We start from the raw sequence: 12,147 nt of genomic DNA on the forward strand, positions 1-12,147 counted from the left end.
TTACTTAAAGCAGAATGCAGAGGGGCTCGAATGCCAAGAAAACGCCTGGTGCCAGATCCGTCGCTTAGCAACAGATGCAGCTTACGGCTCAGAATAGCACATGTGAGAGAAGCAGGACCAGGGAGTGAACTGTGAATCTTCTTAAAAAGAGAAAAAAATAGTGCCACTAGGAGGCAGACAGGTAAAAATATCTCCTGCCAGAGGACTGACGGCTCCACGACTTTTCAAGCACAGCGCTCAGCAATTACCCCAAGGGGGTGGCTGTTCACCCTGAAACCAGAGCCAAGCCAGAGGCCCCTCCGCTCGACAGCAGCCAGAGAGGGGGCGGGGGACCCTCTGAGCACCTGCCTCCTGGGGTCCGTAAGTTTGTATCAGATACCTCAGGGGACAAGCTCAAGGGAGCCACTTATTTTCCAAGGGAGACCCCGGGGCAGCTGAGTGGACAAGCTGCCATCTTGGGGATATAGGCGCCAAGGGGACCACAGGTCTCGAGTGCTGGCTTCACTGAGCCCCGGGGGGCGTGCCCAGTTTTGCCGCTCTTGGGTCGGGGGGCTCTGGAGAGAGTGCTTCACATTCGTAAATGCAAACCTCCACCACAGGGAAGCCGTGAGAGCCCCCAGCAGAGGAAAGCCGTGGAGAACACCCAGCTCCCCGCACCGTATTGCCAAGGTCCAACTCAGGACTAGGCGGTGGTGAGAAGGAAGCAAGGTCGGGCCCCTTTCTCTCAGGGAACTTGACAGCTTCCTGATTTCCAGGTGACAAGTGGTGGTGGCCCACACAGTCGTCCCAATTACCTCAGAGCCTCTGGGCTTCCACTGAGCCCGAAACAGGTCAGACTGTTATCAGAGACCCAAATTATCCTCCAAATTATTTTTAATTGTCTTACTGGAACCTCTGGCAGTCACGTGGGGCAAATTGGTCCTGATGGGCCTGCTGGCCACCCGCCTTGAGTTTTCTCGCCCAGGACGCACGGGCAGGGACCCAGCACCATTCCTGGCCTCTCCCTCCTTCACCCTTCATGCCCACGTCGCAAATTCCTGTCAGTGGGTTCAGATCTGTCCTTTCCCACCCCTCATGCTCTAGCTCAGAACTTCTCTCCACTAGAGGCCAGCGACAGGCTCCCAGCTCACTTCTCCTCCAGGCCTTCAGAGGCGGCTTCTTGGGTACCACGTCCTCTGCACCCACTGCCAACGCACTGCCCTGGCCAAGACATGTGCAGCTCCTCCTCTGGGCCCCCTTCCACCTCCCCTGCCCACCCACCACTCCCCATCCTCTGCCTCCTGGACCTTCTAGTCTTTGACGGCCCAGCTCGAGGCCCACCGTCTCACCTGTGACACCTTCCGCAGTCCTCTAAGTAAGAATGAGTATCCCTTTCTCTCTCCTCAGCACGCTCTTTATAAGACTATTTTACACTTTTACCATTTGGCTTTCTAGCATAGCTAGCTGTTTACAGGCCCGATTCCTTTTCTAACCACAAGGCTCCTTGAGGGCAGGACCCAAGGTGTATTCAGCTTTGTGCCCCTCCTGCCTGCCCCGGGCCCAGCAGGGCCTGGCACACCAGACAGAATGTGGTATTTACAGATGCTCCAGGGTCTCTGCCTGCCTACCCTCCAAGAACAACCCGCTTCCTATGTTGAAATCTGAACCACTGCCTTTGCCTTTGAAACAAAGAGGCCGGGGCGAAGAGCTAATAGCTCTGACTAGAGAAGAGGCGGTAAACCTCCCAGAAGTCGCCTGCCCAGCCGGGGGCTCTAATCCGGCACAGCCCTGCAGCACATGTCAGGGGGACCCCAGGCCTTGGAAGACGGCTTTCTGTTCCTTATTCATCTGGAAAGTAGGGAACAGCGCTTACCTACCAACTGCATCTGGTTACCACATGGATAGAAGGAGAAAGAGCAAGAAAAGCTTACTGAGAAGTCAAATCAATAGGATGGTTACTTCTGACTCCATTTCACAGATTTGCTGGGTTTGTGCTGTGGTCTCCTGTCCTTATCCAGATTGACAGCATCTTTGCTTCTGCAAGGCCAAATCCTGGTGACTTACTACCACACGTGCTCAACAAATATGATATGAATGAAGTGAGTGCGTGAATTAATGAATTCAAGTATTTTGAACTCCCCAAATTTTCTAGGGTCTGATGTAATTTTCCAGCTTCAAATTTTCCCCATTTTCTGACAGGACATCCTGATCCCAAGAGCATCTGATGCCCCAAGCGGCAGTTTAAAGCTAAGGTAAACTAAGAAGCTTGACCGTCGCTCATTGACTTTTTGCCTTTTATAAAGGAGCCATGATTTGTGCCTCCTTTTCTCCACTTTGCAGACAGGATCCACCCTCACCAGAGAGAAATAAACACTGGACGGGCACAGTCTTGGCATGGAGCGTTTCTGAAGCTGGTGGACCATACCAGACAACAAACAGGCAAAGGGGCCAGTGGAATCTTCTGCAGCCCGTCTCACCTTCCTGTTGCATTTGCTGAGCGTGTTCTCTGCAGCTGGTATTTTGTTTTCTTAGTCAAGGAGGAAAGAAAGCAGGAAAAGGGGCAGATGGTCCACAGGGGGAGGAACTGGCACTGGAAAATGTGGGCGGGGCCAGTGCCAACAAAATCTTTTGGTTCAGTTCTACCATATCAGGTGAGGGGGAGATGCACGCCCTGTGGGTGTCCAAGCCAAGAGCAGTACCACGGCTGCCCCACAGACGCCTGAGCCTTGCACTAGAATATAGGTTGCTGAGGGCAGAGTCGGGTGGTGATAATGCCAATGACAACAGCAGCACGTAGGTGATACTTCTCGAGGGTCACCTCCACAGCAGCCACTGTGTAGAGCAGACATCGTCTCCGTTAACCCCACCAATAACTGTATGAGGCTGGTGCCTCTCTTATCCCCATTTTACACATGAAGAAGTAGAGGCGCAGAGGGATTCATTACCTATATCTCATTGAACTTAAGATCCTCTGGTGCTGGTACTTTCTTGAACTTACCAGAAAGTGTCCATGGAAGGTTTTCACCCAACTAGGCCACCCCTCCACCTGACCAACAGCCAATCTGAGACGTTGTTGACTGCACATCCTGATTTTAAGATGTGACACTGGGCAAGATTCCACACCTTGGAATTGATGAAATACGGCACACCGTCAAACAGTGGAGGTCCGGAGTCCCAACCAACACAGGATGACTCCAGAATCTCCCAACCACCACGCTGTCCCAGAAAGATCGTGGGTTTTGGACCCAGGGAAACCTGGGTCTGAGTTCTGCTGCCACTTACAAGTTGGGAGTCTTTGGGGAAGTACACCTTCTCCTTTGGTTGCAGTTTCTGGACCTGAAAATATGGGGATGAGGCTCTGACTTCACAGGGTTGTCATGAGGATAAAATGATAAACGCAGGGGCCACACCATAAACCCACACCAGCTGCCCCTCCTCGTGAGAACGTGGGGGAAATGGGTCCAACCAGGAACAGAGGCCCAACCACCCACAGTCCCGAAATGGCCAGGAACTGGTGTGGAACAAGCATGCAGGTACCTGAGGACATGTGGGGCTGGTGGGGGATGCAGGTGCTTGGAGCTCGACTGATTCCCCACTCCCCTCTTGGGCTGAAGGAGAACGGAAAAACGCCCAGAAACTCCCACGAACTAGGGATACTGCTGAAATATGGGACTTCAAAAATTCCTCTCTATATTTTCCCTCCCTCTCTCTCTCCCTCCTGTCCTTTACTTCCTTCAACAGATATTTACTGAACAGTAACTATGCACCACGTCCTGTCCTAGTACAGCAGAGAACAGAGCAAATAATGTCCCTGCCCTGGGGGATGTATATTACAGTGCAGAGGACAAATAAAAACCAGACAAATGTGTAATTAATATTGTATATATAGGCATAGACTGTATCCATAGTGATAACAAGTAAATATATAATACAGCAGGGATGGAGTGAGGTAGGGATGCTACAATATGTAGGGGAGTTAGGAAAGCAACTCTGATAAAGACCTGATAGTGTGAGAGAATAAGCCATGTGCATATCCTGGGAAAGCATTCAGGGCAGAGGGAACAGAAAGTGCAAAGGCCCTGAGGCAGGAGCAGCACTTGGTGAGTTCAAGGACTAGAAGGAAGGGCCCTGTGTCTAGGGCATCCTGAGCCAGGGAAGAGTGGGAGGTGCTGAGACAGGAGGATAACTGGCATTCTGAGCAGGCAGGACCCGTGGGCCATAGAAAGGAGTTTGGGTTTCCTCTCAAGGATAACAGGAAGCTGTTGGCAGTTTTCGAGCAGGGGACTGATGTCACCTGACTTTTTAAGTAGATCAGTATAGTACAAATTAAAAAGCACATGGATTGGGACTTTGAGATTAGCAGGTGCAAACTATTATATATAGAATGAATAAACAACAAGGTTCTACTGTATAGCACAGGGAACTATATTCAATATTCTGTGATAAACCATAATAGAAAAGAATATGAAAAAGAATGTATATATATATATGTGTGTGTGTGTGTGTGTGTATAATCGAAGCACTTTGCTGTACAGCAGAAATTAACACAATGTTGTAAATCAGCTATACGTCAATAAAATAAATTTAATAAAAAGAAAAAGGGGGGACAGTAGGTTAGAGATGGTGGTGACCTGGGCTGGCTGTTGGATAAGGTTTAGGTTTTAAAGAGAGAGGGAAACAGAGGCCCCCAGGGTGCTGAAGTGCACACAGGCCCCAAACAGAAGATCCATGAGACTGTCCTGATTTGGAAAAACAAAATTTTTTAAATCAGTTGTGAAAATAAAAAGTCCAGGAGCAACGAGTGAAGGCCTCACTCCCTTCTTTTCTTATTCATGGGAGGCCCACGGTGGTGACAGATGGGTCCTCACAGCTACTGCCCAAATCCACTGACCTGGATTTTCTTAAAGTCACTATTTTCTCTTGTCTCAGAGAGAGACAGAAGGAATCAAGGGTGTCCAATTACCTGAGTTACCCACCAGACTGTGAAGAGCACTTGAAGGAATAGTGATCAGAAACCCTTAATTACACTCCCAACATGATGTCTCTTTCCTGAGAACCAGAAACGTTTGTGTCTCTTTCCTCACCAGGCTTCAGTGCGGCTTTGTGGAGGGGTGGGCAGAAAAGCACTCCCAGCAGGACACCTGAGATCACAGTGGAGGGAGCACACATGTTTGAAGACCTACTGTGCTTACATATGTTATTTACCGCCCCCCCCAAAAAATAACTTGGGATAAAATGGAATTCTCATTTTACAGATGAAGAAGCGTAAGCTAAGGGAAGCTAACTACCATGTACAAGATTACTGAGCCATGCAGCGGAGGAGAGGGAATCCAAACTGTGGTCTACCTCACTCGATAGCCCATACTCTTTCCAATACAGTGGTGTTTTACACCCTTCCACATGTGATGACACACAGAGAAGAGAATACAGCTGTGGCACACTGGGGTAAATGGAGGAGGCTTCACCACCCTAGGCCACTCAAGGCTATTCCAAGGAATGAAGGCATCATTATTTCTGGGCCTCATGCCACCCCTCTGGGGCCCTGGTAAGGAAGTTCTCCAATGCACCATGCCACACTGCAAAGTGACATACGTGAACCTCATTCAGCAAGTCAACAATGGAACAAGTCCATCTACCATCATTCCTCCCTGAGGTCAGGAGCCCTCACTTGGCTGGGCCCTTTCCCAAAGCTAGAGTCATAATACAATTTGGGGACTGGTCAAGGAGATTCCTTCCAGCGGTTCCAAAGGAGTCCCTGAATTACTAGCAGGCAGGTTGTCTCAGAGGTGTGCCAGGACCGTGGACAGCACCCACCAGGCCATTCTGGGAGCCAGTGCCAGGTTGCCCAGCAGAGGAGCACGCTTGCTCTCCGCCCTGTAGACCCCCAGGGAGAGGAGGTCCACGTCCTCCCTGAATACTCACCTGGCAGCACCTGCTGGAGCCATTCCACCAGGTGACTGCTCACATCTCCTGAATGGTAGCTTTCTCAAACAGCACTCCTGACCTGGAGTTGGATTTAAAACCACAGAGCCCAGAAGTCTTATAATTAAAAAGAAAATGCAACCAGCAGGAATTTGGGGTGGGGACCAACAGATTCTATCTGCAAGTGAAATAACAGGTGGCAAAGCAGTGGTGCAAAGAATCCAACGGAAGTTCTAATTAAACCAGTAATTAAATTAGAAATGATGGAACAGCTCGCGAGGCAACTTGTTATCTTCAAATGAACTGTGATCAGGTCCTGGAAGACAGAGTGGCAGCTCAGTGGGTCAAACGCAGCTGATGCGATGACCCCCGGGCCTGGGAGCTGGAGTGTTACTTCCTCTGGCCCTGCTCGCCCCACCCTCACTCCACAGGAGGCCTCGGAACAAAAGCCCTTTCGGTCTCAACTCCCAAGTTGGGGACTCAGGCTGCCCAGGCCTCACCTGACCCAAAATTATTCTCTAACAATATATACCTGGCTTTAAATGTGAGAATAATTTGGTACAGTAATCCATCCTGCATCTGAGTTTATGTTCTCACATGTGAGTTTTCTGTACACAGTGAATATCTAATTATATTTTTCTTAAATAACTGGATTTATCCAGAGATGAACCATGTTTTAATTTTTAAAATTATTCATGGGGGATGGGAGATGGGGGGAGAGAATTACCCCAAGGCTGTATCTCCTCAAAATGGCTGCCTGTGGAGCAAGGGTTCCTGGGAAGACCTCTTTGTCTGCTGGGGGCGGAGGAGATGCTTACATTCTAACTATCCACCCTCACTTTCAGAAACTTCCCCACGGTGATCAAAGGTGGTTTGAAGGTGCCAGGCAGGCTAGGACAGTATGGGCCTATGCCTCCAGGTGATTTCTCAGAGAGAGAGAAGAGATGGAGAGCCAGGAGGATGCCAAGTTTCCCAGAACAGCCACGGATGCAAGTGGTGGAGCCCCAAGGATAAAGAGAGTGGGCTCCACAGGACAGGACCAGGTAGCAAGCAACATCCCTCTGGGCAGCCCATGCCGCAGCTGCTGTAAATAACCTTGGAGTGTTAGCAGTTTTGCTCTGGGGTCTGGGACCTCACCAGAAACTGCTGCAGGTCCCTAGCACACCCTGTCCAGCAGAGAAACCTGACACATCAGAGCTCCCACCAGCGACTGGCTGTCCTTGATTCTGCAGACACAGAAATCCTCAGGGCAACCTCCAATCTGCTCTGACTCTACCCTCACTGCTCCCAGAACCAACCCCAGACTTGGACAAACTTTAAGGGAATGAGGTCAGGGGTGGCAGAGGTCAGAAAGAGAAAGATGCACAGGACAGGACAAGATGGAGTCTGGGATGTTCTCTGGATTCCAATCTACCTGGAAGCACATACTGTATTCCCCCAAACTCAGAAACCGAGATATGTTCATTCTCTACCAATTTCCCATTAGTAGAGGCTCATACCCCCTTCTCAGGGCACCAGCTTAAAGAACCAAACTCACAGGTTTAGACAAGCTCATCTGGGTAAATGCCTAGGTTGTCAGCAACATTTATTAAGAACTTATTACAGAGACACATCACATAGACATCAAGAGCATGAAGTCTGGAATCTGACAGACCTGAGTTCAAATTCTCAGGTTGCCATTCACTACTGTGTGACCTTGAGCAAATTAGTTAACCTCTCTGAACCTCAAGTCCCACATCTGTAAACTGCTGAGAGCAGTAATATGCCTCCTGGGACTGTAGCGAAGGTTAAACGAGACAGTGTATGAATAAAGCACTTAGCACACGCCTCAATAAAAACCTGGATGTTATGACTGTGTGCCAAGCACCGAGTGAGCTGCTGGAACCCAGCACCTGGCCCTCCTAAAAGCAGGCCAAGTAGGCATTTCCCCACAGATCACCATCCCACCTGCGTTCGGGGCAGCGCACTAACACAGATCTACCTGCAGTTCTGTGCTTCTGACCTCTGGAAGCCTGGGACAGCAGTCAGGAGAGCGCTGCTATAAAAGGACTTTGTACGGGCTAACAGAGTTTTTCCATTCTGGTGCCCCGGATATTTTGTTGTGAGGACTTCTTGCAGCCCAGCCTGAGAGCAAGCAATAACTCAGACCTGGTTTTCAGAAAAAGAAAAACACGAAATCCATCTTCCTTTTAAACTGTTCTGCTGCTTATCTTAGCAGTTTTGAAGGGATTTGTGATGAATTGTCCTGCTGCAGCAAACCTGGACAGGAAGGAGCACAGGGAAGGGATGCTGCACAGGCAGAAGGAACTTGCTTCTTAGGAATCCTCCCATCTCTGTATTTATCATCCTTGGAATTTGCTCCCAGATCCAATCGGGAGGGCAGTGATTCCAGGGTTCCCGTATCACCCACACACACACAAACACACGCACATTTCCAGAAGCAGACTGGAGTCCCCTGGGTCAGCATGGCTTCTTTCTTGCTGCCCTGGGGATCCCCATATTTCCTTTGCTCTTAAGGTGCACACACCTTAGCTCAACACCAGGTCTAGACATATTACAGGAGGGAGCCAGTGGCCCAGGATCTTTCAGGAAAGGCAGGAGATATACTCCTTTCCTCCCCAGGAAGGCCAGCCTAGCCTCCCCTGGACTGTTCTTCTGCAGCTCCCAACTCCATTATGGACAGGACAGGTGCGGAGGGGGATGGCAAGACCTGATCAAAGAGCAGGGACCCGTGAAGTTTAGCGAGTGCTGCAACTTGGGTGTAGGCCACAGCCATGAACAATCTCAGGAGTCAAAGCCTGTGCTAGAGTCTCACCCTGAAGCAACTGCAGGCAACCAACGGCACCCAGCAGACCCAGCACAGCCCCTCACCCCCCACCTTCCACTCCACCCACCACAGCACTGCTCTTACTCAGGCTTCCCCATTCAGGGTCTCCCAGGGGAGACCTGAGGGTTGGAATAGGTCAGTTTGAAGCTGAGTTATGCGTCCTTCTTAACCCCATGGAAAGCCCTGCCACTTTCATTTGTCTCCACGCCCCCTCTCACACCAAGAAACAAGGACAGGAAGAGAAAGAATCACTTCTGATTAAGGCCCATAAGGAAAGGGGTGGGGAACTAACATTTAACGAGCATCTGCTACATGTCTAGCACTGGTCTCAAAAATAAGCCTGCAGAAAAGGTACCACTGCGGGGCTTCCCTGGTGGCGCAGTGGTTGAGAGTCCGCCTGCCGATGCAGGGGACACGGGTTCGTGCCCCGGTCCGGGAAGATCCCACGTGCCGCGGAGCGGCTGGGCCCGTGAGCCATGGCCGCTGAGCCTGCGCGTCCGGGGCCTGTGCTCCACAACGGGAGAGGCCACAACAGTGAGAGGCCCGCGTACCGCAAAAAAAAGAAAAAAAAGAGAAGGTACCACTGGCATCCCTGCTTCACAGTTGAGGAAACCAAGGCTCAGGAAGTAAAGGGACTTGCCCAAGGTCACCCCACGCTGGCACATGGCAGAGCACTGGGCCAAGTTCTCACTGAAATCACAGGGCCCCCCCCGCCAAGCCTCTCCTCCAACATCCCCCCAACCCGGCCCTGCTCACTTTCCCCATGGGTCAGAGCTCCAGGACCCTCGCCCAGCAGCCAGGCAGCCTGAGCTCTGCTTAGCTCATTCTGGAGACTTGCTCACCTTTGGTCAGTGACTCCAAAACACTGAGAGCTTGGGTCATTGCCACTCACAAGTCCTGGTAAACTCCATTCAACTCACAAACAGCTGACACATGACTGTGTGTGACTCAGGCCAAACACACTCACTCCAATCAGAGCTGGTGGGCACAATTTGCCTTCTACACTGAGTCACCCTCCAGGCTGAGATGCAGAGATTTCCTGAAATTCACCACCTACTTAGCCACAGCTGCTCTATTAGACAAAAAGCCAGCAGAGGAGCTGAGCTTCTCATGGTCCCATGGATGGGCCATGGCCAAGGACAAGCAGGTGTGACCTCTAAGCTCTTCCTGCCCAGGTGATGGATCCACCTCACCAGACCATGGGATAATGCAAGCAGAGCATGAGACGGAAGAAGCCCTCTGTTAACCTCCACACACTCTGGCCTTGTTCTTCAGACATCAGTCGGCAGGTCCAGCACAGCATAACTAAAGTTTTGGTTGAATTTTGGGGCGAGCCATTACAGGATTTTCTTAGTTCCTGAAAGTTCCTGTTAACAGGCAGGGGCAGTGCCCTCAAAAGAATCTTCCTTCTCTACACCCCTGACTTCTCTCCCCAACCCCACCCCACCTGCCTCATACTCACAGAGGAATTGCCCCAAAGGCAGCTCTGGTTAGAAATTTCCTAATCCAAAGGGTTCGTTAAATTTTTTCTCAATGAATGAAAGAGGAGTGGGAACAATTTTTTTTTTAACTCCGCGTCACAGCGACTGGGTCCTGTAAGGTGAGTGGCCTCGGGATTTCTGAACACTTGCAGCCCTGACAGGGCTGTTTGAGCTTTAAAAGGATAGAGCAGGAGACCGCGCCCCTGCAGGAGCGGCCCTCCCCAGAGCACTGTGCACTAGACACACTAGCATCGCTAGAGAGCACGGTGCGCACAGGTATAAACGTGGCAGAGGCCTCTCTTCCGAGGCGGTGCCCCCTCCAGACCTGCACCCCGCGCACGCCCCCCATATCCGCCATTCGGTTCCCAGATGCGCTTTCCTCGAGGGAGGATGGGCTCCCCGCTAGCTCCGAATTCAGCGAGGACCAGCCCCAAGACTGAGAATTAAATATTCATCTCGCGCGTAAGCGCTCTGCTTCTCTCGCCAATGTTACTGTCAAGGTCACGGGCCTGAAGCCGAGCGGATGGGGCTGGGGTCTCCTGCAGCGCAGGAGCCTCCCCGAGGGAACTGCGCCCTGGGCGCGCAGCTCCAGGCGGCGATTCTGGCCGGGCCTCCTCCCCGGTCCTCCGCGGGCGCTTGCCTCTGCAACTCTGCCCGATTACCTCCGGAGTTCTTGGGCCCTCTTAGCCCCGGAAGCTGGAGTCCGGTGTCCAACCGTGAGCGCAGCGCAGGGCACCCCCGGAGCGCCCGAGAAGCGCTGGCCCCGGGGCTCCGTCGCCAGGCAACGGCGGCTGGAGTGGCGGGAGGAGCCCAGGGCCCTCGCAAAGCTGGGTCGATACCCCGGCAACGCCGCCTCTCACCTCGGTCCTTAGGCCTCCCTGGCTGGGGCGGGGCCGGAATAGCTGAAGTTGCGGTGGCTGGTCCCATAAAGCCAGACGGGGCGCGGCCGGCGACTCACCTGTCCCGCGTGGCCGTCGCGCGGTCTCGGCCGCTGCACTCCGACCGAGCAGCTGCGGTTCCCGACGGGTCGCGGGCGCACGGCCCCTCCCACGACGGGCAGTCCGACTGTGGCGGCGACGGGCCCCGGCCAGGGCTGGGAGGGGACCCGGGGCCGCGCGCCGGCGCACGAGACTCTGCTCGCTCCTCTCTCCCTCTCCTCGCCGCTTGTCCCTGCCCGTCTCCCGCCCGCGGCGCGCTCGGCCCTCGGGGGAGCGGTCCGGGAACCCAGGTCCCGCGGCGGAGATAGCGCGTGAGGCTGCAGGCACCGGCGCCGAGGGCCACCCTCCCTGCGCCCTGGCCGCGCCGGCTCTGCGGAGCGGAACGGAGCGGGGCGGAGCGCAGCGCGCACTGTTCCCTCGTTTTGCGAAAGGCCACCCTGGCGGCGGGGCGCCGTGACGCAGGCTTGACTCACGCACGGGCCCGCGTCAATGCGAGGCTCTGGGGCCGTGAGCAAGGCTCTGATGGACGACCCAGACAGAGGGGGTGGGCAGGAGAGGCAGGGGGCTGCCCCGGGAGCAGCCTCTGGAGGCCCCTGACCAAGACACCCAGATTCTGGAGCATTACCAGGTTCTAACCTCAAAGAGGAATGGGAGCCCCATGGCCGAAGCCCTCTGAGCCCTGGGCCTCACTTCCTTCATCTTTCCAGGCGCATCTCTTTCGGCCTCCTGGTATGAACTCAACGCCCGACAAAGTGGTTATTCCCCTGCCCTAGCCACTTCCACCTCAATGCATTTGTTCACTCTCTTCTCCACACTTTTCCACTCCACTGTCCTTCCCTCCTACCATTCTGCAAGACCCTTTCCTGTGCCGTTCAACTCCTCCATACATCGCTCATCTATTGAGCTCCTACTGTATGCCAGGGGCTGCAGGAGTTGTGAAGATCACCGCTCTGGGAGATGAAGGCATGGAACCTCGGGGAGAGGCAGAGTGGGGTTTACC

The 12,147-nt window shown here is 53.0% G+C and overlaps 1 protein-coding gene across 2 annotated transcripts in view; it reads right to left on the reverse strand.

Moving 5' to 3' along the window:
* SLC6A17 (solute carrier family 6 member 17) overlaps nucleotides 1-11,582 on the reverse strand; it is a 52,435-nt gene extending 40,853 nt beyond the window's left edge. Inside the window, exon 1 of one of the 2 annotated variants that reach the window (XM_030868971.2) lies at nucleotides 11,168-11,582. The gene's annotated coding sequence lies outside the window, so the exon portion shown is untranslated. Of the gene's footprint in view, nucleotides 1-11,069 lie in introns of both variants that reach the window. The other variant, XM_060301464.1, reaches the window with a different exon arrangement.
* Nucleotides 11,583-12,147: the final 565 nt, after the last annotated feature.

The sequence above is a fragment of the Globicephala melas genome, chromosome 1 (assembly GCF_963455315.2).
Source record: "Globicephala melas chromosome 1, mGloMel1.2, whole genome shotgun sequence".
NCBI lineage: Eukaryota > Metazoa > Chordata > Mammalia > Artiodactyla > Delphinidae > Globicephala > Globicephala melas.